The following is a 27,621-nucleotide window of genomic DNA, read 5'->3' as shown; positions in this document are numbered from 1 at the left end:
TTTAAATTTCTTATAAATAAAGATGAAAATGAGTGAACTTGCATAACTTTATAAGAGCAATAAGAACACAGGTAGTAAATTCTGAACTATTTAACATTTCAATAACTACCTGAAAGACAAATAGAAACTATTAATTCCTCATGAGGATTTGATCCTATGTTGTGAAGTTTATGAGAGAAATAAAATTTCAACACAAACTATAGTGACTGCTCTTAACTGTCTGATCTCCATCAGAAGTAGGGTATTGAGTTATATCACTTCCCTCCTTCTCGTGATTATTGATGTGGGTTTGAATATAATTTGAGATCAGCTCTAAAATATCTCCTAAGCTTTTCAAAAGAGTAGTTTTGGCTATAAAGGGAGTGCAGAATCGTAAATATGCCAGCATCATTTGTAAGATGTCCTTTAATTTTTCTTGACTATGTTCAGCTGAGAAGCCTGCTCACAATGGTTTGATGAGGTAAATTGAAATAATTGCTCAATTCTTACATGGGAGAACATGAGCACAATAAGCTAAGTTATCAAACTCAGAATCCAAATAAGTAGCAGAAATTTGAGTAAGAATTGATTCAAATGAAAAACAAATTTCAGTCTTGTACAGAAGCCACCACAACTTTCTCATGGCTGACACAGGCTGCATAGATAATGCCAGCAAGACTTAGTGGTATACAGAGATGTTCTCAAACATTTCTGTTATATATTCACCAGGAAAAGCGTTTTCCATTTTTTAATTAACAAAGATCTGTTTGATTCTCTCTAGAATACCAATTTTGAAAGTAGTTTCTTTGTTGTTATAATTTCCCAAAACTTCTAGTTTCTAGTGCAAGCTTCATTTCAAAGCAATACAGATGTGAATTTCTAATGAGCCTCATTTTTAAACAGTAGAATGAGCCAGACTTTCTCCGAGTGCCCAAGTCACTCCTGGGAAGACTTCCTGGCCAGCAGGGGACTACTTACCACATTCCATTAGACATCCAAAAGCAAATATGGTACTGTGGAAGTTGATGCAAACATTATGCGTGCATAGGAATGTAGATAGATATGAGACTCAAAACTAGAAAATAATCAAGTATTTTGGATTTTTCCATATTGTGGATCAAAGAGAAAGACTAACAATGAGTTGTCTTGAAGATCACAATAATAACTAAAAAGATAACTAACAGTGGCTTATATTTTGTAGATTTATTCAAGCTCTCACTCGACCATTGTGAGAAAGCACTGACCACTTTATTACGGAGCTTGTTCCACTGTTAGATTATTCTAGAATTCCTGTATGCCTGACATCAATTCTATTTACTCATTCTTCCATATGCTGCCCATGTAAATATTTAAAGAAACTTATGTCTACTACAAGCCTTCTCTCTCTGTGTTAAATTCCTTAGTTCCAGAAACAGTTTATTTTATTACACAGTTTTCAGATGCCCTTCCATTGGATTCAACCTATTTTGAATGCTCTCTGGTTTGTAAATATCTCTGTGAGTGAGTTAGTGTCCAAATTCGACACAATATTCCAGATTGCAGCTTACCAGTGCAGATGTCTGTGGATCTATATTTTCCCTTGTTCTGGCCACTTGCCCTTTTGTGGCCATGCCACACTGTAGACACAGGGTAAGTTCACAATCTCCTAAATCCCTCAAGGTCTTTTTTCCACCTCAACAGTTAGAAAGTCATGTTGGGTCTTTCCAACCCTAAGCTAATACGGATAAGGTTTAGAATTCAATACCTTACATTTAATCTTGTCATATTTCATATCCATGGTTGAAACACATCATTCCATCCTATTAAGAAAAAATTTTGATTCTGTCATCTATTTTTGGCTTTGGCCTGTTCAACATTTTTTTCTTAGAATATCTCATATGAAGACATGTTTTAAACTTACTTGCCATCCTTCATAGTTTGTATCTTACACATAACCCAGAAGTGTGTTTTCAATGTGAAACTGAAGCATGATTCACTCCCCCTTTTCTAAATGGTCACTTGGACACAAGAAGAATTGATTCTGAAACTGATTCCCTTCACACAAACATTATAGGAAGATATTCTGTTCAAGAAATCGGCTTGGCCTAGATTTAAGTAAAAAATATATTAATTGCAAAGGTTTTGCTCAATGTTTGTATAGCTAAGATATGGCCCATATGGAGTAGTGGGTTCTGTAATGGTTCCATTTTTTTTGTATTCCTATAGATTTCAGTGTAAAGAGCAAAGATCTGCAAATCAGTTAAGATTCTTGAAGTTGTTCATGATCTCTCTGCTGTGGGCAGGGGCAGCTGTGAAGATTATATTTCTCTTTCTCAACATGTGTTTTGACTCTCCTGTCTCTGAGAATTGTTCTTGGAGTTGGGAACCCAATTGGTTTCAGCGATCACCCAGTGGACGATGACCAAAATGAGGAGAGCTATTATATTACTTGCTAGCAAAACCTGGAACCAATCAGCCCTGGGAGAGAAGGGTGGCTAAAGTCTCCCTGCAGATTGTTCTAGACTGAATAAATTAGGTATCCAGTAGTACTGCTGGGGATGCTGTGTCCCAGACTGTCTGTAGGGGAGATGGGAGGAAAGAGAAATAGAGTCCTGTCTATGAGTGGGAACAGCACTCCTTAAAAGGAGTCCATCATGAATGTGTGAAGATAAGGATATGGACCTGTGGAGAATTAAAAACCATAGTGTCTTTTTTTTTTTCATAGCACTAGTCACTATCTGAAAGCATCTGTTTGATTACTTTTTTTCAAGTTTCAGATATTTATTATTCAGTGTAAACCCCAACACAATACATCAACATGATTTTGTGTATTTAGAGGGGAAATCGTTCCTGGATAAGTGGAAATTTGTGCAGATGGCTTCTGGAAGACCTTCATTCTAAGCAGCTTTATAGTGAAACATTTCATTTAGAAGACTGGACCTTCTTTCTTCAGTTTGCTGTAATCTACATTCACTGAGTAGAACTTGTATTGATCATTGGGACCCAGATTGTTCCAAGGTTGGGTTATTCTTCCTATCCCAACTAACATCTGGATTGAAGAATGCCAAGCACAACACATACAGCACTGCTCCAGTACTTCCTGCCCCAATAAATATGAAGAGGGGGATCAAGCTCAGATGCTTCTTGGCCCTACCAATGATCTGGCATAACATGGTTGTGGCAGAGGCCTCCTGTGCAGGAGAAGAAAAATCCGAGTTCCTGCAAGGCCTGTAACTAAGTCTGTTTGATTACTATTGTCTCTCTCCTACCATCAGAATGTAAATCCTATTTGAACAGGCATTGTCATCTTGTTTTGTTTTTTCATGTGTCCTAGAACAGTTGCCCAGAGAGGCTCTCAATTACTATGTGACTATAATGATGTCTTGAAAGGCAGACAGAGACAGGGCAGGACTTAGACTATGTCCCTAAGAGAAAATCTCCGTCAAAGATTGAGAAAGGTGAATGCAGCCATTTCCACACTTACCATGCTGTTGAAGTTTAAGAAGGAAGAAATAGAAAATATAGGGGACTGTGGTCAGGAGGTGTCAGAAAGGAATCAGGAATGAAGAAAAAGCCTCTAATTACACTGGCAATATGAGATCAAGTTCTGCTTTCCCGAGTACTTCCAGAAGAGACTGACTCTTAAAAAAGTGGGAGGCTGTTACTTTGTTTAATTATGCATTTGCATAATCATGAATAAAAACCCCAAATGGATCTTTAAGGTGACATGAATCTAACACTTTACAGATAGGTGTTCAATCAAAGGGTCCATGTGACTCTATTATCATGCCTTCCAATTTCTCCCTACTCACCATAGGCATATATATCCATACAAGCAGAAAAGCTGCTGGATATCTTAATGAAATAAAGATATATTGGTTCTATGGTTTATGGTTTTTCCCTTCATCTGCCAGCCCAGTAATCCTATCTACAAATGTGAGGAAGTCACTTTGTCGTGCCCTGTTCTTAATGAGCCAGGAACCATCTTTTCCTCATGTAATTGTTCAAACATAATTTGTTAACTATTTGTTACTGAGGTTTTCTGCCCCTGGGGATTTTTGAATCAGAAAGGTTTCAGGTCTAAGGATATCCATAACTAATCCACAGGAAGCAAAACAATATTTTGATTCAATAATACCAAGAAAAAATGTAAAAACAGAAATCTCAGGAAATGAATGTGATGTCCAACTCTACCTTCACTATGTTAAACAGTTGACATAAGAAGAGCGGTTGGTAAATTGTTGAAGTGTCTCTAAATCAAATGACAACGAGTTGTAGTCTACCAACAAAATTACTCCATGAATAATTTAGCACTAATGAAAATACTTGATGTGTTGGGCCCCTAGTGACTATTTTGGGCATCATGGTTGCAAGCCATAGCTAATGGTAATGGGCAAACATTCCTCTAGAGTCCAGGAGGTCATACAATACTGGTTGATTTAAAGAAGCACTGCCCATCTGGCCCTGGGCAGGCATCATATCATCCCATTTTCAGAAGCTTCTCAGCAAAGTTATCATTCTCATTACATTTTGCATTTTTACAGCACCTGTAATCATAGCTCCCAGGCACTATACATTGTTAATTTATTACAGGCATTTCAATTTTGCTAGTTAACTCCCTGGTCTCCTGTGCTAAGCCCTAAAATCAGCATGGAGAACTGAAACACTCAAACCGGTATATGCTCTCAGGAGCCAGGAGGCCTGGGTTCCAATACCAGTGTGTCCCCTGACTGGCTCTGTCATTAGGGGAAGTCGCTTCCTCTTTCTGGGTCTCAGTCTTCTCCTGGATAAAAGGTTGAGATTGGACTCCATGTCCTCTAAAATCCTCTTCAGCTCTAAGCTTTTCTGGTTTTGTGTATCGGAGCTCTTGGGAAGATGTGTCTGACATATATCTGTGCATAGATATGGATTAATCTGTTCCTGAGGTCACTCTTCCTCTACACTCTTTAAGTGCATCATCCATCCTGGTGCTTGCAGCTGACAGCTCCCTGTGGAGGACCCCATGCCAAATCTAATTCCATAAGGTACTCAGAACCAGAATTAAATAGGAATGCCTAGGGCTAATTTAGATGTCCCAAGCTAAGCAAAGAGAAGTGATTCCTTCATGAAATTTATTTTAGAACAAAAATGGTTTGCAGAGTGAACGGAAGGAAATGGTATTAAGTTACAAGAGCATGTTAGTTAGTAATTAATGGCACAGCTTAAAACGTCAATTTAAGAGATTATCCTCAGTGAGGAATCCATTAACCAAATTTAAACAATGCTGACAAGGTCCCTTTTGCTGAGGAGGAACTGGGGATATTGAGGTAGGGACAGGAGAGTAGAAAATGTCCTTACGTGTTTCTTGCCCTTCACATGCTTAAAATTTAGCAGATAAAATGAATCAAACATTTTAAGGAAGGGACAATTTAAAAAAAGTTAAAAGAAAGAAATGTCTGAACTGATAGATAGCACATGATAAATATTTATAAAACACTGCATCAGTTTTACATTTACCAAGTGTTATAAAGACCTCGGAATGGGCATCCAGGGAAAGGTGGAGGTTGTTTTGGAAAGTGGCTTAGAAGAAATAAATACAAACCATGTATTAGAAAATATTAGGAAGAAATGCAATCAGCTTGAACTTGCCAAAGAATCCATTGCGTATTATGGTCTAGAGCAACGCTCCCCACACAGCAAGATCCAACATGCCAGGAAATTTCAGAACTTTGTCTGGTCATCCCAAAGTTAGTTCTCAATTTTGTATCACCATAAAGGAATTCTCTGTAGACATTGGGTTTTAGCTGAGAGCCACTGCCCCCTTGCCGGGCCTGTCAATGACCTCTACCCAACACTCTGCTCTAGTTATCCAGCAGAAAAACCATGACATAGAAGGAATCAAGCAGATTTTCATTTGGGAAAGATCTAGCCCCTGGGCTACAGGAAAATACCAAGCACATGTATGGTGAAGGGCACAAGGGAAGTGAGAAGTGGGAAACAAAAAACCAGAGCAGTAATTAAGGATATTATCCAGGGAACTGGTAGAGCAAGTGGATATGTCAAGATACAAAAGGGAGCCACTGTGGCTTTCTGAACCTGGCACTGGTTATGTACGGGGACTCAACACCTATTATTGATCAGCCAATTAAAGGGTTTCCTTTTCAATTCCAGGAATAGACTAAAACAGAATGAAAACAATGAAGAACCAGTTGAAGATACAGACTTTCACATGAGCACTCAAACTGAGTTGTGCAGATGCCTTGATTGTGCTGGATGTTGTAGAGTATTGCAGTCATATGATAGACACAAATCTGAGCTCAGGTTAAAATTTATAGAGAAAACCAGTAAATCAACGAATGCTAGGACAGGACATAAACTGGTAAGGACTTTTCTTATAACTATAATTTCCCTGTTTTTCAACAAGTCTACATACACAGAGTAAAAAGCACTTACTTTGTACCAACCACTCTTTTCTAGATGGCCTGGGCATCATTCTCTGTTGAGGAATACTGTGCTGAGCAAACCTGGAGGAATGGACCACTCTTACGCCTGCAACAGAATGATGTCACATTCTACAGAGGCACTGGGGCAGGAAAAATGTTGAAATCAAGCAAAAACACAGAACAAGGGACATGCCCAAAGAGAACTTAGAGACTAATTGGAGATTCAGGATCTCCTCTGACCCAAGTTCTCTGTAACCTACCCTCACCAAGGAACAGTAAACTGGTATATATATATATATATATATAAAAAAATCCACTGAAAAAGTGGGATTGGTAAACATTTAGAAATAAGATTTTTCCTAATTTAAGTCTTGAACCCTCAATATGATCTAAATATTGCTAAAGTCAATTCCCACATGGCCAAATAATTCAACAGGATACCTCCAATATTTTAAAACAAAACTATTTTCCTCCCAAATTGTTAATAAATGCACAATGCAAAATATTTCTATAATTAATATATAAGGCAGGAGAGGGCCATGACCATTGTCTCTATTTTCCTTCAAAGTGTGATTAAAATTACTTCATAAATTATTCACATGTTCTGCTAGAATAATAAAATAGCATCTCATTTGACATAAATCACATTGCTTATTTGGAGTGTGTAGCAAAGTTCCTTTAAAATGTTTTGATAACACGTAAGACAAGGTACCTCAGGTTGTGATTAGTGTTTGGTTCATCACATTTTGAAGTATACAGTGTAAGCAACCCACGCATGAGCATCCACTTCATCTGCATCCATTAGCTGTGGAGCATCACCTTTAAGTTCACCAGAACTTCAGTGGAACTGTGAGGTTGAAGAGAAGAATCTCTTTCTCTCTCTCCTCCACATTTTCTGGTGTCCACTTTCCCCTTTGAAAGCACCACAACCCATCTGCACCTCATGCCACCCTGAAGCTGTGTCTCACCATAAGCTTCTGCCAACGGAGGCAGACTCTCTTCTGCTCTTGTTTAGAAAACAGACTTCTGACATCCAATCTACCATCAAAACTTACTGTGTCCTAGCACTGGCTTATTCGTTAGTGCCCTTCCTTTTTGAGACACATTAATGAAATTAACTGATCCAAGCTAAGAGAACTGTTTTCTATTGTATAATAATTAACATTTAGTTATGTGAATGACATTCTGCTAGTCATTAGGGAAATAGATGATACAGCAGTGTATGAAACATGTCCCTTGAGCAGCCCGAGTGGCTCAGCAGTTTAGCGCTTCCTTCAACCCAGGGCTTGATCCTGGAGACCCGCAATCCAGTCCTATGTCGGGCTCCCTGCATGAAGCCTGCTTCTCCCTCTGCCTGTGTCTCTGTCTCTCTCTCTCTGTGTGTCTCTCATGAATAAATAAATAAACAAATCTTCTAAAAAAAGAAAAAAGAAACATGTCCCTTGTCCTGAGACATCTTTTTGATCTTACGATCTACATGGAAATAAATAAATGGATACAAGTGATAGAATGAATATTTTGAAATGGGGGGATCAGCCCAGAAATATAAAATGTCCAATATAAGATATACATGGAAGTAGATGTAACTGGAAATAGGGATCCTTTTTTAATCATGACCCATCCTAAAATCTTCCTCAGGTCTTGGAGGCAAGAGAGAAGTGCTCTAGTCTAACTAGAAGACTGTGAGTTTCTCAATGGCTTTTCACATCATACACAGAGCGAAGGCCCAACTAAACACTTAAAGAATGATTTTTTAAATGAGAAGAGACTAAAAGGGAAGGCTATCAGGTACATGGGCAAGTGGAAGGATCTCTCCCAAAACAGTAGAGCATCGGCATCGTTTTGAAACCGCACAGCTTAGGCAGCCTCCCACACTTTTGATAGCTTTTCTTCTCTTTTTTGCATAATCATCCCTGAAGAAAGTACTCCTCATCACTCTTTGAGAGCACCTAGGACCACATTCTACCTGGCTGATTCAAATTATCCCAAAAAGAAGATGGCAAGCACCAAGCAGTCCCTCAAGGGACATGGTTTTCCACCTTCTTTGGCCAACCAAAGTCAGCATTCCAGGCATTGCTCTGCCTCTGCTCTCCCTAAGCACAGATGGACAAGAGCCACAATCTCCAGCTGTCTAGAAACTAGCACCCTTAGCTAAGAACGCCCTTTATATTTGATCATTCAGGATCTGTACAGAGTATTTCTCTAAGCATCCCTGTGTGTGTTATTCATGTGGAGAGAGAGCATCTTGTTTTTATGTTGTCTATAATAAATTAGAAGTGTAACAGCGGGAGCTTTTTCAATACTATTTGTAAATGCAGCCAGAGGCTATTAAGTGATTGGTGTATCAAATAAATATAATTAGTAAATAGCAAAATAACATGTTTGTAAACTGCCTTTGGAAATATGTGATTAGACCAAAGACAATGATTTCTGCCAATGTTTTTAAGTGTTTCCAGGAGATACCAGGACTAAAATGCTTTAACAATTTCATAACAACTTTGAAAACTGTCTATGTAAATCTCTTAAGAAGGTAGACAGTACACTTACTTAATCCCAACTCCTTTTGAATGCCTCACGTTGGAGATTTAAGTGCAGGGGTATGCTTAAGTGTGCAACATAATTTTTTCAGGGGAGTTAAAATGTGCTTGATTATTGGCTATATAAGTTTTTAAATTGACATTTGATGAGGTTAAGAAGAGTTATAAATATACCTCCATGTGCAGAGTGCTCTCAGGCTGTAGAGTTATTCTCAATTGCTAACACTTAAAATGATCCCAGCAAGTCAATCAGTTTAAAGCAAGGTGAATTCACCCTGCCCTTCTCTCTTATTGGCATTATGAAAGTTTGCTCTTCACCAATGACGTGATTCTCATTGTCTGGCAATGGAAAGTGAAGAGTTGCCCAAATCTGCAGATTCTCCTCTTAGAGATGCAGAGAGACACTCATGCTTGTCCTTTACGCATCTCCCCTTAACTCATATGGGATTGCTCCAGGACCCTGCTTCACTCATTTCTCCCCTCACAATCTCTCATCCCAGGCCACATTAATGACTCTTCCAAGAACCTCACTTTACATGTGACTTCCTGCTAAAGAACACAAAATAGATTTCTAGGGCAGCACAGGTGGCTCAGCGGTTTAGCGCCACCTTTGACCTGGGGCCTGATCCTGGAGACCCAGGATCGAGTCCCATGTCAGGCTCCCTGTATGGAGCCTGCTTCTTCCTCTGCCTGTGTCTCTGCCTCTCTCTCTCTCTCTCTTTCTCTCTCTGTCTGTCTGTCTCTCTCTCTCTGTCTGTCTCTCATGAATAAATAAATAAAATCTTTAAAAAGAAAAAAGCAGATTTCTATGCACACATATCAAGCCACAAGTTTAAACCCTACCAAGCTTTCAAGATTGTCCTGAATTTAGCTCCACTCATACACAGAAAATTTAGTTTTCTACTAACCTCCAATCAAGCCCTCTAGTTTAAGTTAAAGTAGTCTCCTTAATGTCCCTGGGATCTACTCCCAGGTATACCTCCATCCCCCCACAACATTCAGGACTCTCTGCTACAATGACTTGCGGTCTAAGACCCACATACTTTCCCACCATAACAATTTCTCCATACATACCTGAGCAGGCCCTACTTTTAATTCTTTGCATTTATGGTCTTTTCTGCATTTCCCTGGTATATCGTTCCTGAATGTGTATCTTTTTTTTTTTTCTTCTCTTCCCAAGCCCTTAGAAATTCCTTCTGGGAAAAGAAAAATTTTAAGCCTCTTGCCTGCCTCTTCTACATTGCCAAGACTGGTGCTGAGCAAAAAGCATGTAAGGAATGAAAACCGTGATGATGATGACTGTGACTATATTGTAACTATTATATTGCTACTTTGTTTATGGAGCAGGCCCCAGGCTACCAGTGTCAATAATTTATTGCACCTAAGTCTCTTAACAACCACATGGGATAGATATTGTTAAATACATTATTTCAAACATGAGGAAATGGAAACATAAGAGGTCAGTTTGATTAGCTAGTCAATTACTCAAAATTCAATTTTAGGGGCTCCTGGGTGACTTAGTCAGTTGAGTGTTTGACTCTTGATTTTAGCTCAGGTCATAATGTCAGGATTGTGAGACTGAGCCACATGTCAGGCTCCACACACAGTCCAGAGTCTGCTTCAGATTCTCTCTCTCTCTCTCCCTTTGCCCCTTCCCCCACTCACACACTGAGTTCCTCTAAATAAATAGAAAAGATCTTTTTTAAACCCTGAATTTTGAAGAGGTAGGTATATTATTATCCTTGAGATATTTATGGAGTCAGCATATACATCTGGCTCACAATCAGAAATATACAGCTCTTAATCCCATGATCAGAATATTCAGCTGAGTTTCATGATCACTCATTTACTCATTCATTCAATATACACTAACTGAACCACCTCTATGTGCTATATGCTAATTTCTAAACTCTAGGGATAAAGGAAATCAATAATATATGCACCGCCCCCCATCCTCAAATAGCTCACAGTCTTGGCATTCCCCAAAATTATACCTAGAATCTTACTTCCTGTGATTTGGAGTCTGCGGGAGAATAGTGTGGGATGGTAGACAAGGAGTATTTTAAAAGCCATCAAGATCCAATAGTCATTTGGGGGCCTGGATGATCAATGCCTGATGGGGTAAAGAATGATGAGAAAGGCAAAGGTATATAAGGAAAAGACAGATTAGCTAAGTGACTGGGAGACCTCTAGCAAAAACTTCTGGAAAAGCAAAGACCAAGTATACAGATTTCTAGAAAAATAATCTCTGGATCCCTGGGGCAGTGCACTAAAACCCATATTTATCTGTCCAGAGCAGAGGTGTGAACGTGTGCAAAGACCTCAAGGCCAGATCAAATGAGACTGTGCCTCTTTCCAGTTTGGGGGACTCTCGGGATTACTTTTAATACTGAGCACTTCGTCATCATGTTTGATGGCTTCAGCGGCCTCATTTATCAAGGATCTATAGTTAAATTTAATTTTCCTGTGAGTGGAGGACAGCCATGGCAGCCAGGCTCCTTGTTGCTGATCCGTCCCCGTTGATGCCTTCTGAAGTGGAAATGATGGATGCCACATGTTCTGGCTGTGATTAAATTTGCTTTGACAAAGCAGCATGGAAATCTGATTTTCAATAGACTTCTGCATTTCACCTAGTGCTGAGTAAACAGATACAGAACATAATGCTTACATGGCTGTCAGGCCGATAGCTAATTCATTGTGCCCATCTAATCAGGCTGTCCATTAAATTATTATTTGTCAATAACATGCAGGATCATTTTTGAAACTCTGAGGAATGGGAAACTTGTTTTTAAGTAAATAAACGTGGAGGGCTTGACAACGGCAAGGGATTTTCTTAGGAAGATCCAAGGAACTCATCTGTCTCTATGTCCCCACTCCCCTGAAGAATCAAAGCACCATTTAAGAAGTTTTTAGTTTCACTCCACTTGGCTCCCATTTCAAATGCAAACAACAGCATCCAATTACAACGAGAAGGAAGCTACAGACATTGACACTTTACCTCCCCAGTTTATCTTTAAAGGAGAATGAAGCAGAAAATCACATTAAGTATGCATCTTATGTTAGGGCTTTTAACCTCCTGCCTGGAATTGCTGCTTGCTGACCACCTCCTGGATAAGGCTTCCACTTTTGGGGAACACGGAGAGCATTGTCTCAAGAGGCGAGCAAAAGTCACCAGAGGGTGATGCTAATGCTTGTTCTTTTCCCGAGTCAGTGGTGATAAGTATAAAATCTGGGTCCTTGTCATATCAGGAAAGGTCCTCTTGTAACCCTTGCACAGTGGGGCCCCACTCAGCCTAGCTCTCAAACTTAGACCTGCCTGCTCTCTGTACTCATTTACTTCCAGAAGTTCACATTAAGCATTCTCTCACCTTGCCTGAAGCCTTTCTTAAAACATAGGAGCCTCCGTCAACACTCCTTTTGAACCAACTCCTGGCCAACCACCTGCATTGCCCTGAAATATACTTGCCGATGGAAGCCACAGACCTCAGGCCTCCTGCACCACCGAAGAGCCAAGAGTGGGCACCGCAGTGGCATAGCCACGCTGGCTGAAGACACTCGAACACATTTCTTAATCTGTCTAACCCTTATATTTCTCCTTGGAAAAATACCACGCATGTCAAAGTGCAGGTGCCAGGATGGAATAAGGTATGCATAGAAGAAACCATTTTCTCTCTCAATTAGCTACTCCCTTGCAATGCATCAGATAGGAACTGCCCTCTCTCAAATGTCTTGGGGACCAACTATTAGTCTTCTTACAGTCATTCTTGCTGTCCCACAGAAAAGGGCTGACTACTCCAGGAGGTCTCGCTGCTGTCTGGATCCAGCTGGGGCAGATCCTACCTCTGCGGGGACAGTATGGGGCTGCCATGTATGTAACAGCCTGCAGTTACCTCTCTAGCTCATTGGCTTTTGAAGGTAGGTCTGTTGCATTCAGGAGAAAAAGAGAAGGGCTCACATAATTGGCCTCCAGTCCATGGTGTGTTCTACTGAAACTGCTATCTGAATTTCAATGAATTTCAATTCATGCTAACACTCAGCCAACAGTGAGATGTTCCCAGACCACTCCCCTTCTAAAGTTTCAACATATAGTAACCTTATAGAGTTGGAAAAGAATCAAATCCTCTGCAGTATGTCTAAAAGGCAATAAAGAGACATGGCTAAATCCAAGGAAAATCCCCTTTTTCCAGATATCAATTTGCCACCCGACCTAGAAAATTACAATCTCTCAAAGCCTGGCTGTGCAGATGAGGTCGGAGAGGGTGTGCAAACTTTTACTTTATGCAAATAAATTCAGTTTATTAAGAGAGTAACCAGAACAAATGATGAGGGCAGAGAGGAGGATGAGTGGAGGAAGAAAGTGTTAAGAGATGTGGCTAGCAATACAGACTGGACAGTTTCTGATCAGCATTGAATGCTGCTCTGAAGGTGAGGCATTGATTAGCCATGAGGAATGCTCTACACCCCTGCTACTCTTCATGGCCAATGGACCAGCAGCATAGGATTCATGTGAAACTCTTTAAAAACAGACTCATCAGAGCTACTAAATCAGAATTTGCATTTTAACAAGACTCCAGGAGATTCTAATGATCCTTAAGATTTGAGAAGGACTTTCTGGTTATGGCTTTAGAAAATGGGGATGATAGTGGGGTGCCTGGGCAGTTCAGTCAGTTAAGTGTCAGACTCTCGATTTCAGCTCAGGTCATGATCTCAGGGTTGTGAGATCAAGCCCCATGTTGGGATCCCTGCTGGGTGTGGAACCTGCTTAAATTCTCCCTCTCCCCCTCACACAACCCTCTCTAAAAAAATGGGGATGATACTAAGAAATCTATGTTTCAAGCAGGGCTGGGAAGAGTGGGAGACCAATAACAGTAGGGGGACAAATTATCATTAAGATTATAATATCAGTTCTGCATATGATCCATTTTGATATGTTATTTTGGTGGAAAGATATGAGAAAATTTACCTCTCACAAATAGGTAGTTGGAAATGACAGGAATATTTTCAAATCACTTTTCGATAATTATGGATATTTTCTTTGGTATGACATGTAAACCTGATGAGTGATAGTTTCTTTTTTTTTTTTTTTTTTTTTTTTTTATTTATGATAGTCACACACAGAGAGAGAGAGAGAGAGAGAGAGGCAGAGACATAGGCAGAGGGAGAAGCAGGCTCCATGCACCGGGAGCCCGACGTGGGATTCGATCCCGGGTCTCCAGGATCGCGCCCTGGGCCAAAGGCAGGCGCCAAACCGCTGCACCACCCAGGGATCCCTGATAGTTTCTTCATGGTTAGTTGCAAAGTGGAATCTAAAGCTTTATCAATGAACATTTGTAAGGTATTGTCATAAGGTACATTGCTCTGTCTTAAAATTTGAATGAATCTTTACTCAGGCATGATTTTTGACTTTATATATTGGTCATTAGTTCAATGGGTTATGCAGAACTGTCAAATGTTAACATATTTCATGACATAGTATTTAAAAATCACATTTGTTAGCATTACCACCAATCTCATCAATACTGGGCAACTGTCAAGCTCATGGAGGCTGATATAGGTCTTCCAAAAATTCTAATTTTCTCTTGAGAGCTCAAATTTTATCATTAGCAACCAATAATGTCGTTTGTTTCCCTTGAAGTGCTAGGCTCACTTTTGAAGAGATAGGTTCATTTTTGAGAACATTTCTGCCAAATACCTGAGTCTGAATAACCATAGTTTGTAAGACATTATTTCAAATAAGGGAAAATGATGTTCCATTGAAAACACTGCCAGTTGGACTCACAATAAATTGTGCCCATGCTCTTCCTTGGGACAACCATCATATTTGGGTATGCAGCAGAATTGCTTAATATGTACTTCCGTGTCATTAGAAAGAATGTTAAAAGGATGTGTACTCACAGCTCAAGATTAAATGCAATTAATAATTACAGTGCTTTAGGAAGGTCATTCTTAAGTGAACCTGGCATTATGTGTACTGGTCCCGAATGGCAATGAAGAATACAGTGACTAGTACAGTTTGGTGCCCTGCCTAGATGAGCTCTAGAGCCCCACCATTACCTTTCCATCAGGAGTGCAAATATAGACAGAGCAAAATAGTTTTGACCTTGCAGATGCCCCCTGAAAGGTCGTGATATCCCCAGAGGTCTGCCAAGCAGATTTTCAGAACAACATCGCCTTCTTCTCCAAGGGACCCTTTAGTACTACACACCTCACTCTGCCCCAGCCACACTGTCTTTCTTGCCATTTCATCAACACTGAGCTTGTTTCTGTGTTGGGGAGGTGAGCTCTATATTTGTGGTTTCTTCTGTTGGTGACACTCCTACCTGCAATGCTCACTAGCTGGCTCCTCCTTATCACTTTCAGTTTCTACTGAAGTGATATCCCCCACAAGACACTTTCTCCAACGCCACCCTACCCATATTAGGCTTCATCTTCACCAGCAGAGCCTCGGGAAATTCTCTACTCCTTAAGCTGCCCTAGTTCTTTACATTACTCATCACTAACCAGAATCCCATCAGGCATTTATTTGCTAACTTGTTGGTCATTTGCCACACCCACCAAAATAACATTCTCCATTAGAGCTAGGACTTTGTTTACTCATCATGAAAAGTGTTTGACATATAGTATTCAATAAGTACTAGTTTTATGAATAAATTAATTTACTTAAAAATCCCTTAATACCTTTGCTATTAAAGGAATAAAAGAAAGCCTTCTGAGTCAGTACCATCCAATAAAAATGTCATGTGAGCCACGGATATAACTTTTGATTTTCTAGTAGCCACTCTAAGAAAAGGTAAAAAGAAACAAGTGAAAATAATTTAATAGTTTATTTTATTTAACCCCATCTATCCAAAACATTATGATTTCAACATGTAACCAATACAAAATTATTAGTATACTTTTTCTTACTAAATCTTTGAAATCCAGTGTGTATTTTACATTGCAGAACATTTCCATGCCGATCAGAGAGCACAATCTAAGGGAAAATCAGAGGAAACTAGATCATCATATTTGCCTTCCCTCAAACTTAATGCAATGAAGAGAAAAATTATGAATAGTAGCAAAGAATAACAATAATAATTACCAGCAGCAACCAAATAAAGGAAAAGTCCAACTTAATGCCATGTGTTTTACAAAAATGAAGGCCATGAATGAGGCAGAGAGAATGTGCCACATCACACCCTTCTGACCAGGCCCATTCAACCCTTAGAACCAGTACTAGGAAAAGAAAGTGAGTTACCAGTTTGCTGAGAATTTTCACTAACACCTCCTAATCTGAAGGAGATTAGAAGGAGGGGGTGAGCAGGTGGCCCAGCCCGTGACTATCACTGCTGGATCTCAGCAGAAACAAAATAAATCTCCCACAGCACCACATAGATTCGAGGGAATAATTCTAAGTCTCCACACAGCATCCAGAGTGACCTTTCTAAAATGCAATTCTGATCATGACACTCACCTATTTTAAATCCTTCACTCGTGCACTTCATCCTCCAGAGAAATTCTGAGCTCATCAGCACATCATGCAGGCTCATTGTGGGTGAGCAGCTCTGTCCTCCCTGGCTCCTCATTCACCTTTATCTCTATCTCCCCATCTGCATCACACTCCTTCACCACACCAAACACATTCTCCAAGTCAGGAACCTCTCTCTACTTTCATTGAGCCATGCCATTTGCCCTGAATATACTGTATCTTCTCCTTTCCAGGCCAACTCCAAAAATTCTCCAAATTCAACTCAATAACAGAACAAAAGCTCTACCTCTCCCCCTGGTTTATCTAATGATGGGTCCTTGTGTCCTGGAAACTTCTAGGTTAATGCATACACAGCACAAGCATTGTAGATCTACCTGTACATCTTGTTGACTGAAGGGCAAAATTGTCAAGATCAGAATGATGTCTTCTTTTGCTTTATCACCAGAGCCTAACACAATTCCTGGTTCATGGTTTATACAATACATAGTTGTAGAACAAGGGAATTCATGTTTAAACTTGTCATTTACTGGCTTTCATTACACTTATAACTAAAAGGTACATTACAAAAGAAAATTGATAATGATGCAAAAACATTCTAACTAGGCACATAATAATTACAAGTGAAGTTCATGCAAAGTCACAGATTACATCTGAAATAACTGATAGCAAAACAGATTTTTAAGACCCCAAATTAAATTTGGGGGGATGCGTGTGTATAATACTGAAACATTAGGAAAATGTTCAAAGCTTTTTGTCAGTATATTTTCAGTAGCTGGTGTATCCTGTTGGTTCTAGAAGTAAGAGCCAATCCTCCTGATGAAGCCTTATGGTGGCAACAAAGTTTAGAGTCAACTGGTACCCAGGATAGGTGGAGAATGAAACAGATAATGAGGTGGGTAATTAAGAAATATGTCAGTCCCTAATCTCCCATCTCTGTCCTAGCCTATGCCCACAAAGAACAGCTCAAAATTCACCTCACAGCAAAAGTAACTTAAGACTTCTCTCTCTCTCTCTCTTTTTTTTACAGAAATTAAATAATTTGCCTGTGGCATACTATGTGAGTAGATAGAGGGACTGAGGGTCAAGTTGGTAGCTTATTTCACACCCAAAATATAAATTTAATTGATGCTGAAAGAAACATAATTCAGAGAATAAAACACAACTTTCAAAAAATGAATTCTAACTGTTGTAGCCATTTAAGAAGATACTGCCACCATAAAATAAAAATAGGATGCTATGAGGAAGAATCATATGTGAAAATAAAAAGAATACAATTATCAAAATAAAAATTCAAATGGCGACAGAAATTATTTTTAGGAAATTTCGTAACATAGAAACAGAAGAACAGGAGGCAGAAGATATGAAATAAAACTTAAGAGAGAAAAAGATTCAATTCAGAAGCATCCACTTTGAACCAATAGGAGTTCAAAAAAGAGAGGACAAATAAAATGGAAGCAAATACATAATAAAATAAATAATAGAAGAAAAAGTTTAAGAATGAATGGAAATAAAAAATTTAGTATGTGGGCACATCCTTGTGAAATTTCAAAACAATCAAGATTAGCAAAAATTCTAAGTGTCCAGAGAAAGATAAAACATGAAGATTATCTACAAAGTTATGCATGTGTTAGACTTTTCATTATCAACACTAGACTCTAAAAGGCAACGGAACCATGCATTCAAAATACTGAGGGGACATTCCATTGTCGTAGAGTGCTGTGCCAACCCAAATTATCAGTTATGTGAGGATAACACACTGATATGCTCAAGCTTTCAAGGACTCAGAAAATCTCCCTCCCAGGCACCCATTCTTGAGAAGTCACAAGAGTGTGTGCTCCAACAAAGCAACCTGTATTACTTGGCTTATTAAAAATTGTAACCCTCGATCAAAAGAGATGAGCTATCAAGCCACAAAAAAACATGGAGGAATCTTAAAATGCATATTTCTAACTGAAAGAAGTCAGTCCCTATGATTCCAATTATATGGCATTCTGGATAAGGGAAAACAATAGAGTCAGTAAAAAGATCAGTAGTCACCAGGGTTTGGGAAAAGGAAGGTAGGAATAAATGGGTAGAGCAGAGTATTGGGGGACAGTGAAACTGTTCAATGTGATACCATAATGATGGATACAGGACATTACATTTTAGTCAAAATCCACAGAATGTTCAATAGGAAGAGTGATCCCTAATGTAAACTGTGGACTTTGCTTATAATAATGTATAAATATCCATTCATTAATTGTAACAAATGTACCACACCATGACAAGATAATGATAGTAAGGGAAATGGTCAGTAGGAGGTAGTACATAGGAATTCTCTGTACTTTCTGCTCCATTTCTCTATAGGTCTAAAACTATTCTAAAATATAAAGTACTTAATTTAAAAAAATAAATAAGTTGTAACCCAGCCCCTCATCAACCCTGCTGGTCTCCTTTACCCTGATTTACATAGCCCATTTTTGTCTTATATCACTCACTCATCACCTTCTAAACATGTTAATATAATTTATCTTTTTTTATTGTTTATTTTCTGTTTTCCTGTCTTCTAGGAAACTTGCACAAAGACAGAGATTTTGTCTTTTTCATACACAAATGTATCAAAAGTACCTGGCACACAGTGTGCTCAAAAAGTACCTGTTGAGGGCAGCCCTGGTGGCTTAGAGGTTTAGCACCTGGTCGGCCCAGGGTAATCCTGGAGACCCGGGATCGAGTCCCATGTCAGGCTCCTGTATGGAGTCTGCTTCTCCCTCTGCCTGTGTCTCTGCCTCTCTCTCTCTCTCTCTCTCTGTCTCTCATGAGTAAATAAATAAAATATTTTTAAAAAGTACCTGTTGAATAAAGATAAGACAGTAAAATAAACCAAAGAACTATAAAGAAAAATAAGAACAGGGATTCCTGGAAATAGAAGACATGACCCAGATGTCAGTAAAAGTTGCTTCCTGCCTGATGCTGGGCTGTAGACCTAGAAAGAATACCATCCACATTCAGATAGGAAGTGATCAGGCTTTAAGAGAATAACTTAAAAGTAGACTCATGGGCACCTGGGTGGCTCAGTTGGTTAAACATGCAACTCTTGATTTTGGCTCAGGTCATGACATTAAGGTCCTAAGATCAAGCCCCGTTCAGTAGGGAATCTGCTTGAGATTCTTTCCCTCTGCCCCTCCCCCACACCCCACTTATGCTCCTGTGTGCTTGTGTATACTCTCCCTTAAATACATAAATCTCAAAAAAAAAAAAAAAAGATATACAGTAGACCCAGGAAGATGATAGATAAATAGATGATAGATAGATAGATAGATAGATAGATAGATAGATAGATAGATAGATAGATAGAGTAATGTTCACCTTACCCTAGTGTAAGGGGGAAAAGGATAATTAGGCCCCCAAAATAAAAAACAATAAAAATAATTTAAAGTTAATCAAGGAAGTCTTAAGAAATGAAATAAAATGTAGTATGGTTTTGAACACTTAATGTCATTTTTAAAACAAGGATGCATTGATTTTGAAGCCTGAAATGTTCTCTCATGGATAGTATAAGACTAGAGGTATCAGTTTCCATATTTCTAGAGGATCAATCACAATTTGATTCTTCAATGAATCACATTTCCATAATCATAATATAGATGTTAGTAACTTTTTTATAGTTTTAAAATTAACTGAAAGACAAAAATTATTTAAATTATGATTTCAGAAGAAAGGATAAATTTTATAAACCTTGATGATATGACAATAATGGTAGAGTTAGAAGGAGAGATGGAAAAAGATAATAATGTCATTTCCTTCACCTTTTATGGTGAGGAATCATGAAATACTGCTTAGAGTTAATGCAATAAGCAACAGAGGCTCAAATATATTATAAAAAGGTAACCAGTAAAATTACTAAATGTAATAATAAAGCAGTCCTTAATTTGGTGAAGTAAAGGGAAGAAAGCCTGGAGGAAACCAAGTAATCCTTCACTTTTCATATTAATAGGTCAAAAAGTAACATTTAAGTTTTCCAAGTCAATATATAACTGTATATGCTTATAATTTAGCATTACAGAGATTATCACCAGCAGAACTTCATTTTCAAACAACTTTATGAGGTAAATGCTATTATTTTACCTACTTATACAGGAGGACATGCAGGCACAGTAAGGTTAAGGAATCTGCTTAACATTTCATAGTTAATAAATCACATTAGGTGAGATATAAACTCATTTGGCCTGAATTGTGCTTATAGCCATTATACCATATTGTCTCCTAAACTAGAAATGGACCAATAAACATTGTCTCCCCAAATAAGTTTAAACTGCCTACAGGCTGAACTATTTGTTACTCATCTTCATATATCCTTAGGTGGTCAGTTCATTACCAGTCACATCATTCGAACCCAATAAATGTCCACTGGGCATACCGTGCCCAAAAATATTCATTCATTTGCTCCTCTGTCCCCCAGTGGTAGGTCAGAGCACCCAAAAGTTCAGTTTAGGACACATTCATTCAAAGCACAGAAACAAGAACTATCCCCAAATAGCCCATCTCTCTCCTATAATTTAGGGAGAGTATATAGGTCACTGGAGTAAAGCGATCATTCTTCTCTAGCAGACAATTAAACACTACCAACCAATTAGGAAAATGTTGGAGTCAATGAAAACCAAGACCACTAGTCATTAACAAAGTGATTCCATTGCAGCATTAACCATGCCTTAGACCAAGAGGATTCTCCAGGCATTTCTCAGTCCTGCCCACTAAGAACACAGCTTTTGAAAGCCAGGCAGAATGAACTCTATTACCTTGTGCTAAGTAAATGGCTTTTAAACAAGTGTTCTATCATTTTAGACAACTTACCAATAAAAAAATAAAATAAAACAGAATGCACATATTTGGATCATAAACTCTCTATCTATTCTAAAGTCATTTTCAGCCAAAATGTGAAAATAAATGTTTTCTAAAGGCTTGTACATAGAAAGGATAGAGATAATGTTCCAGAACATAGAAATCTGTCCTTTTTAGAAATAAGTGAAATGATTTTAGCATGAATGCTGCTTCATAAAACAACCTGAAAACTGTAAGATGACTTCGAATGAAGGATAGGCATTATGAAATGTACCCTAATAAATAAGAAGTTCAAAAATGCGATTAAACACTTCCTTCTCATTTGACAGTTGCCTTTACTAGGTATATAATACAGACGAATAATTAAATTACTGCTATCGTAATCCAGACATTTGAATTCCTACAACTGAAATATCTGGTTAACTACTTATTTAAGTTAAATAGCTACTTATACCAAGCAAGTAATAAAAAAGAATGTTTGCTGACTTTATATTTACTACCCAAGGGGGAAAGAGGACAGGTGGTGGTGGTATATACAGTACAATATTCTTTTTCTATATTTTTTATAAATAGTTTCAAAGTGGCTATATTGCATACCTAACATACTACATAGATCAAATAAATGGTATTGCTTTCATGAATATCATGCTTTAAGCAACTAAATTAACTAGTACCATTCCAACTGCTTCCCATAAAAGAGAGTAAGAATTAATTTGTAGTCATGCCTACCACTCACGTAAGATATATTTAATTAACATGTGAATGATCTTAATCAAAAAGAAATTTAAAATGTTCTAGGTACCACTGCTTTTCTTTTAATAAAAATCTGCTTAGGAGATGATGTTGCCTCCATGGAAAATGAAGCATTTCAAGGAAACCCAAAATGAGCAGAGGAAAATCAGAGTTTAATAAAGGTGTGTGGGCCACTACAATTATCTTAGCTTCTATATCAAGGAAAACTTAAAAGCCCAAAGTGATAGATTTGATTATTATCCCCCCTTCATGGTTCCCAACCCTTTACCTCTACAGGAGGCTATGATATTATGATTTGTTATAAGAAATGTATATATTTCTGGCAGCCTGGGTGGCTCAGCGGTTTAGTGCCACCTTTGGTCCAGGGTGTGATCCTGGAGATTGGGATCGAGTCCTGCATTGGGCCCCGTGTGTGGAGCCTGCTTCTCCCTCTGCCTGTGTCTCTGCCTCTCTCTCTCTCTATGAATGAATAAATAAATATTTAAATATATATATATATATATATATATATATATATATATATATATTTGGTCTATGTCCCTATTTCTGGCACAGAGTTCCTAAAATCCTTGGAATTTCCTAAGAGAAGAGAGCAACCAAAGTGTCTTTTGTTATGTTAATGTGATGTGCAGAGCCCCCCTTTGGTTGGGGACTAGCTGCCATGTGATTAGAGGGTTGGAACTTCCACCTCCACTTCCTGGCCTCTGGGAAGGAGGGAAGGGCTGGAGGTTGGATGGCTCTCCAATTGTTAATGATTTAACCCATCATGCTATGTAGTGAGACCTCCAAAAAATCCAAAAGGACTGGGTTCAGACAGCTTCCAGGTGGGTAGACAAGTGGGGTGCTGGTAGACAAGTGGGGTAAGTGATGCCCCGAAGAGGACATAGGAGTTCCTCTCCTCTTCTGCATACCTTGCCCTAAGCAGCTCTTCCATTTGGCTGTTCCTTAGTTATATTCTTTTATAATTAACTGGTGATCTAGTAAGTAAGGTGTTTTTCTTGAGTTCTGTGAGCCATTTTAGCAAATTAATCAAACCCAAGGTGGGGGTTGTGGGGTCCCCTAATTTGTAACCAGCTGATCAGAAGCACAGGTAGTAGGCCAGGCTTATGACTGATAACAAAGTATGTGTGTGCCGGGGGAAGAATTCCTGTTCAACTGAACCCTTAGCCTGTGGGATCAGACACTATCTCCACATAGAGTCACACTTGATTTGAATTGTTAAGACACCAATCTTGTGTCCAGAGCATTGTTTGGTTGTGTGGAGGGAAAAAACAAACAAACAAACAAACAACTTCCTACCCCCCTACATACACATTTGGAATTGAGTCCCAGAACCCAAATTAAAGGCATATTCTTCTCTGCCTCACTGTTGTCGGGCTGGCCATAATGTTTGCTTGGTTAATGGGACATAGGCGGAAGTGATGATATGTCAGTTCTGAGCAAGGCCTCTTGCCCCTCTGAGAGCTTCCAACCACTGCCACAAAAAGAGCATATCCCTGGTGGCCTAAGAGTCACAGAGGAATGAGAAATACTGTGCAGCTGACCTGCATCTCACCATAGCTTTGAGCCAAGACTCACTAAGCCCAGATCTGATCACTGAACCCCAAATGCCTCGCAGAGCCATCTGTCACCAAAAAATGCTTCTTATTGCATGCCACTAGACTTTAGGACAGTTTGTCACACTGCAATATTGTGGTAGTGGTTAAATTAACACCTAATGGTTTTGAAAATTATTTAGGTTGTCAATAACCTAGACTAGAATAAATGCAATTCTTTCCAGTGTGTTCATTGAGGTTCTAATGCAAATGATTACTGAACCAACAAGGCTTCTTCCATTATTTTTCCCTATGCATAGAAAAGAAAATCGAAAATATACTTTAAATCCTTATTCAAAAAATTATGTAAATTTAAGAACATTTAAACTTCAACAAATATTTCAGGGATGGAAAATGTTTGGCTATTTAATAGATTATTTACTAAGCACTTAGTAAGTGCTCAATAGATATCAAAATATATAATAAGAAGTATAGGTTACCTAAAGAGGGTAGTGTCAGCCACACAGTAAGTATTTACGATATAAATATTAATGCTGTGGATATCTTCATAATCACCTAGACAAACAATAGAGTGTACTATAATGATGTAATATAGTAATGGCTAAAATGGAACTCTGCACAAAGCTGAAAGAGGAGTTTGTAGTACAGAGTCTCCATTTGCTCTAAGGAATCTGGACAGTCTCTTAGAAGAGGTAGCATTTAAGAGGCAGGAAGATGCCTAAGAATTTGCAAATACAAGACCAGGGGAGAGGCATTCTAGCATATATAAAGGCATGAAACATGAATGTGCTCAGCATGTGTAGAATGATTGAGGCATGAGCAACTCTACTGAAAGGAAACAAGGCCAACCCCTCAGGCCTACTGCCAGCAAGGACCTCACTTGCTCAATGCTTCCCCACAATTTGGACTGAGAGAGAGAGCCCTCCTGGTGAGTTGCATACTGATTTGACAAATGTAATTGCTTTCTTGAATTCTTATAAAGAAACTCAACAGATCTTATTTTTATTTGAGTTGCATGTTAGCGATTTATTCAAGTTTACCAATATTCGGTATTCATAATCGAACATTATATTAGCCTGAAAGTGCCTACGGACTCCAGTGAAGGAGCTGAGTGAGGGAGCCGCCTCCCACACCAATTGCAAAGCTCCTTTCCCCAAGGCGAGGGTGCATATAAAGATAGATCGAATTCTTACCAATTTCAGAAAGAACGCTTTGTTTTTAGTCAAAATCAGAGTCGCCTTGAGGTAGCTCTGACTTTCAATTGCTATTCTAGGCTTTTTATTACAAATTACTGTGAGTTTACCTTCATCATTATTAACACTTTTTCCCCGAACTGCTTGTTACCAGACAACACCACTTGCATGTCTAATAGAATCTCAAATTTAACTTGTCAAAAACTGAACTCTTTGATTAATAACACCACCTCAAAATAACTAAAGTAAGTAACTAAGTAAAGGTGCTTCACTCAGAGTTCCTGTATTAGAGTGCTCAATCTCCCATAACAAAATACCATGGGTTAGGGGTACTGGGTGCTTAAACACAGACATGTATTTCTCACAGTTCTGGAGGGTGAAAGGCCAGACAAGGTGCTGGCAGGGTTCGTTTCCTTCTGAGGCCTCTTCTGGCTTGTCGATGGCCATGATATGGTTGTGTGTTCACATGACCTTTTCTTTGTACAGTATAAAGAGAGCACTCTCTTCCCTTTCTTAATAAGGCCACCAGATTAGGACCCCACCCTTAAGATCTCATTTAACATTAATTACCTCCTAAAAGTCCTATCTCCACATATAGACATGTTGAGAGTTAGTGTTTCAACATACAAATTTTAGAGGCAGATACAATTCAGTCCATAACAGTGAGTATGGTAAAATGTACCACCATTCGCTCCGATGATGATCAAGGCTGAGGAAAACCTTGAAATTGGTCTCCTTTCAAATGTTTTATGACTCACACTGAATTTATCACCAAATCCTGCTGGCGGCTCTACCTTCAATATAGGACCCAAATCCAGTACATTCTACCCTGCTATACTCTTATCAACCAAGTACAGGCCAGTGTCATCTAATCTCAGGATTATTACAGTTGTTTCCTATTTGCCCATATGGGCTATGGTTCAAGTATAAACCAACCAATTCCTCACTCCTAAACTAAGGATGCAAACCTAATGCTCCACATTTGTTTCCTACTTCCTCATTGTATTGTTGTTGTTTTATTTTTCCACTGGAAAGTGGAACCTCACAGCACCACCATAGCTAAAATGTTTGAGGACCATTGTACTAACCTGTAATGAACAAATTCTCAGCAAACATGATGATGAAGAATTCTTGATAGTTTCACATAAACATGTCCTTACTTATACAAGTGTACTTTGTGTAAAGTATACAATAGACTTTATGAATACATCTGTTATATACTGTGAAGCCCAGACCAAGGTGAGGGAACACCTAAGAACAGGTACATATTTCCTCAGAACTAAAGCTAAACACAAAAGTTTTCCAATTTAAATACACGATCTTGAAAAAAATATTAGAGATCTTGGATCAGTGTGATGAGATCTAGAGTCATGGCCACAGGCCTGAAGAGTGGGTGATGACTTTGTAAATCACAATTAGAATCAGGGAAATAGGGAGAGATTGCTGAGAGAGAAACACACCAGCATCTATTTCTACTGTTTTCTCAGAGAGATCATAGCCAATAAAGTGGAGGGAATGAAGGAGACACACATGGAAGAGCCACATGGTGATGTAAGGTCCTGACCCTGAATCATACCAACCTCCTGAACTCCCAATCTGAGAGAAGTGTCTCAAGTGATAATTGAGTAGAAGAGGCTTCAGATTGTTTCAGCTCTACAAACATCCTGCTTTTGTTGTACATGGGCTTTCCTTCAGTCAGTGGCTGAACCCTTTACTATAAAAGTAATCCTCTAAAAAGATCTAGTAGCACAATATGCATAAAATCTGGGACAAGAGAAAAGTTAAGGAACATAAGCAAGGCACTTGGGCAAAATATATTATAAGAGACAACACTATCCAGGGAAAAAGAGGTGAAGTTGAGATAGTTCTCTGCTGCCTCAAAGAGATTATTGACAGTGTGATGCTTCTAAAGATAAAAAAAAAAAAGCTCCAGAAAGAGATCCAAGGGTTCAAAGAATATTTAAGACATGTAAGGAAATAAAAAGTAAGCTGGCAGAGCTCAGACAAGAAGTGAAAGGGAGGGATGCCTGGGTGGCTCAGCAGTTGAGTGTCTGTCTGCCTTTGGCTCAGGGTGTGATTCTGGAGTCCCAGGATCGAGTCCCACATCGGGCTTCCTGCATGGAGCCTGCTTCTCCCTCTGCCTCTCTCTCTCTCTCTCTCTCTCTCTGTGTGTGTGTGTGTGTCTCTCATGAATAAACGAATAAAATGTTTAAAAAAAAAAGAAGTGAAAGGGAAAGGCATATAAAAGTTATAAAAACTAGAATTAACACACATAAAAAAGTAAGGATAATAGTGAAAATCACACAAAACAAAAGGGAAACTAGCCAAATATTTAAATGATTATGGCAATTAGCAGAAACAAAGAAAACTCCAAATGACTATTATTGGTATTAAGAAAGTTGAAAACAGGTAAATAAATAGATAGATAAATAGATAAAGTGTTCAATGAAATAACAGAAAAAACTTTCCTAACACAAAGAGTTTAATCCTCTTCAGATCTTACCCCCGCCGCCACCCACACACACACACACACACAATGCACAGAAAGATCTAAGCCAGAATGCATTGTGGAAAGTCACGGAATTTCAAGGATAAGGAGAGAGATTATATGGATATCCAATAAAAATGGGGGAGGAGGAGGAAGAGGCATTTAAACAGGGAAGATTATAGCTTGATCTCAGATTTATCCACAGCAACACATGCTGTGATGTCACAGTACAGGAGGCCACAGAATTTCAAGGAAAAGGGAAGTCTTTACCATAATTTTAGAGTCTTCCAATTGCTGTAACAGAAAAATGTTCTCAAGCTTACAAGAAGGACGGGAATGCAACTTCATGAAGCTTTCTTCAAACTACTGGGGAGCAGCACCATTGCTGCTTCCTTAGAGAAAGATGGTACACACTATACATACAACAA

At 38.7% G+C, this 27,621-nt stretch overlaps 1 protein-coding gene and 2 pseudogenes across 3 annotated transcripts in view; all 3 read right to left on the bottom strand.

Annotated features, from left to right (window-relative positions):
* LOC112655794 (ubiquitin-conjugating enzyme E2 variant 3-like) overlaps positions 1–1,756 on the bottom strand; it is a 78,422-nt pseudogene extending 76,666 nt beyond the window's left edge.
* Positions 1–27,621, bottom strand: part of HS6ST3 (heparan sulfate 6-O-sulfotransferase 3) — a 631,758-nt gene that overhangs the window by 241,052 nt on the left and 363,085 nt on the right. The window lies entirely within an intron of this gene.
* Positions 2,771–3,131, bottom strand: LOC112655849 (cytochrome c oxidase subunit NDUFA4-like; annotated as a pseudogene).

The sequence above is a fragment of the Canis lupus genome, chromosome 22, assembly GCF_003254725.2.
Source record: "Canis lupus dingo isolate Sandy chromosome 22, ASM325472v2, whole genome shotgun sequence".
Taxonomy (NCBI): Eukaryota; Metazoa; Chordata; class Mammalia; order Carnivora; family Canidae; genus Canis; species Canis lupus.
Note: the sequence above shows the minus strand (reverse complement) of the source record. Positions and strands in the feature narration are given on the sequence as shown.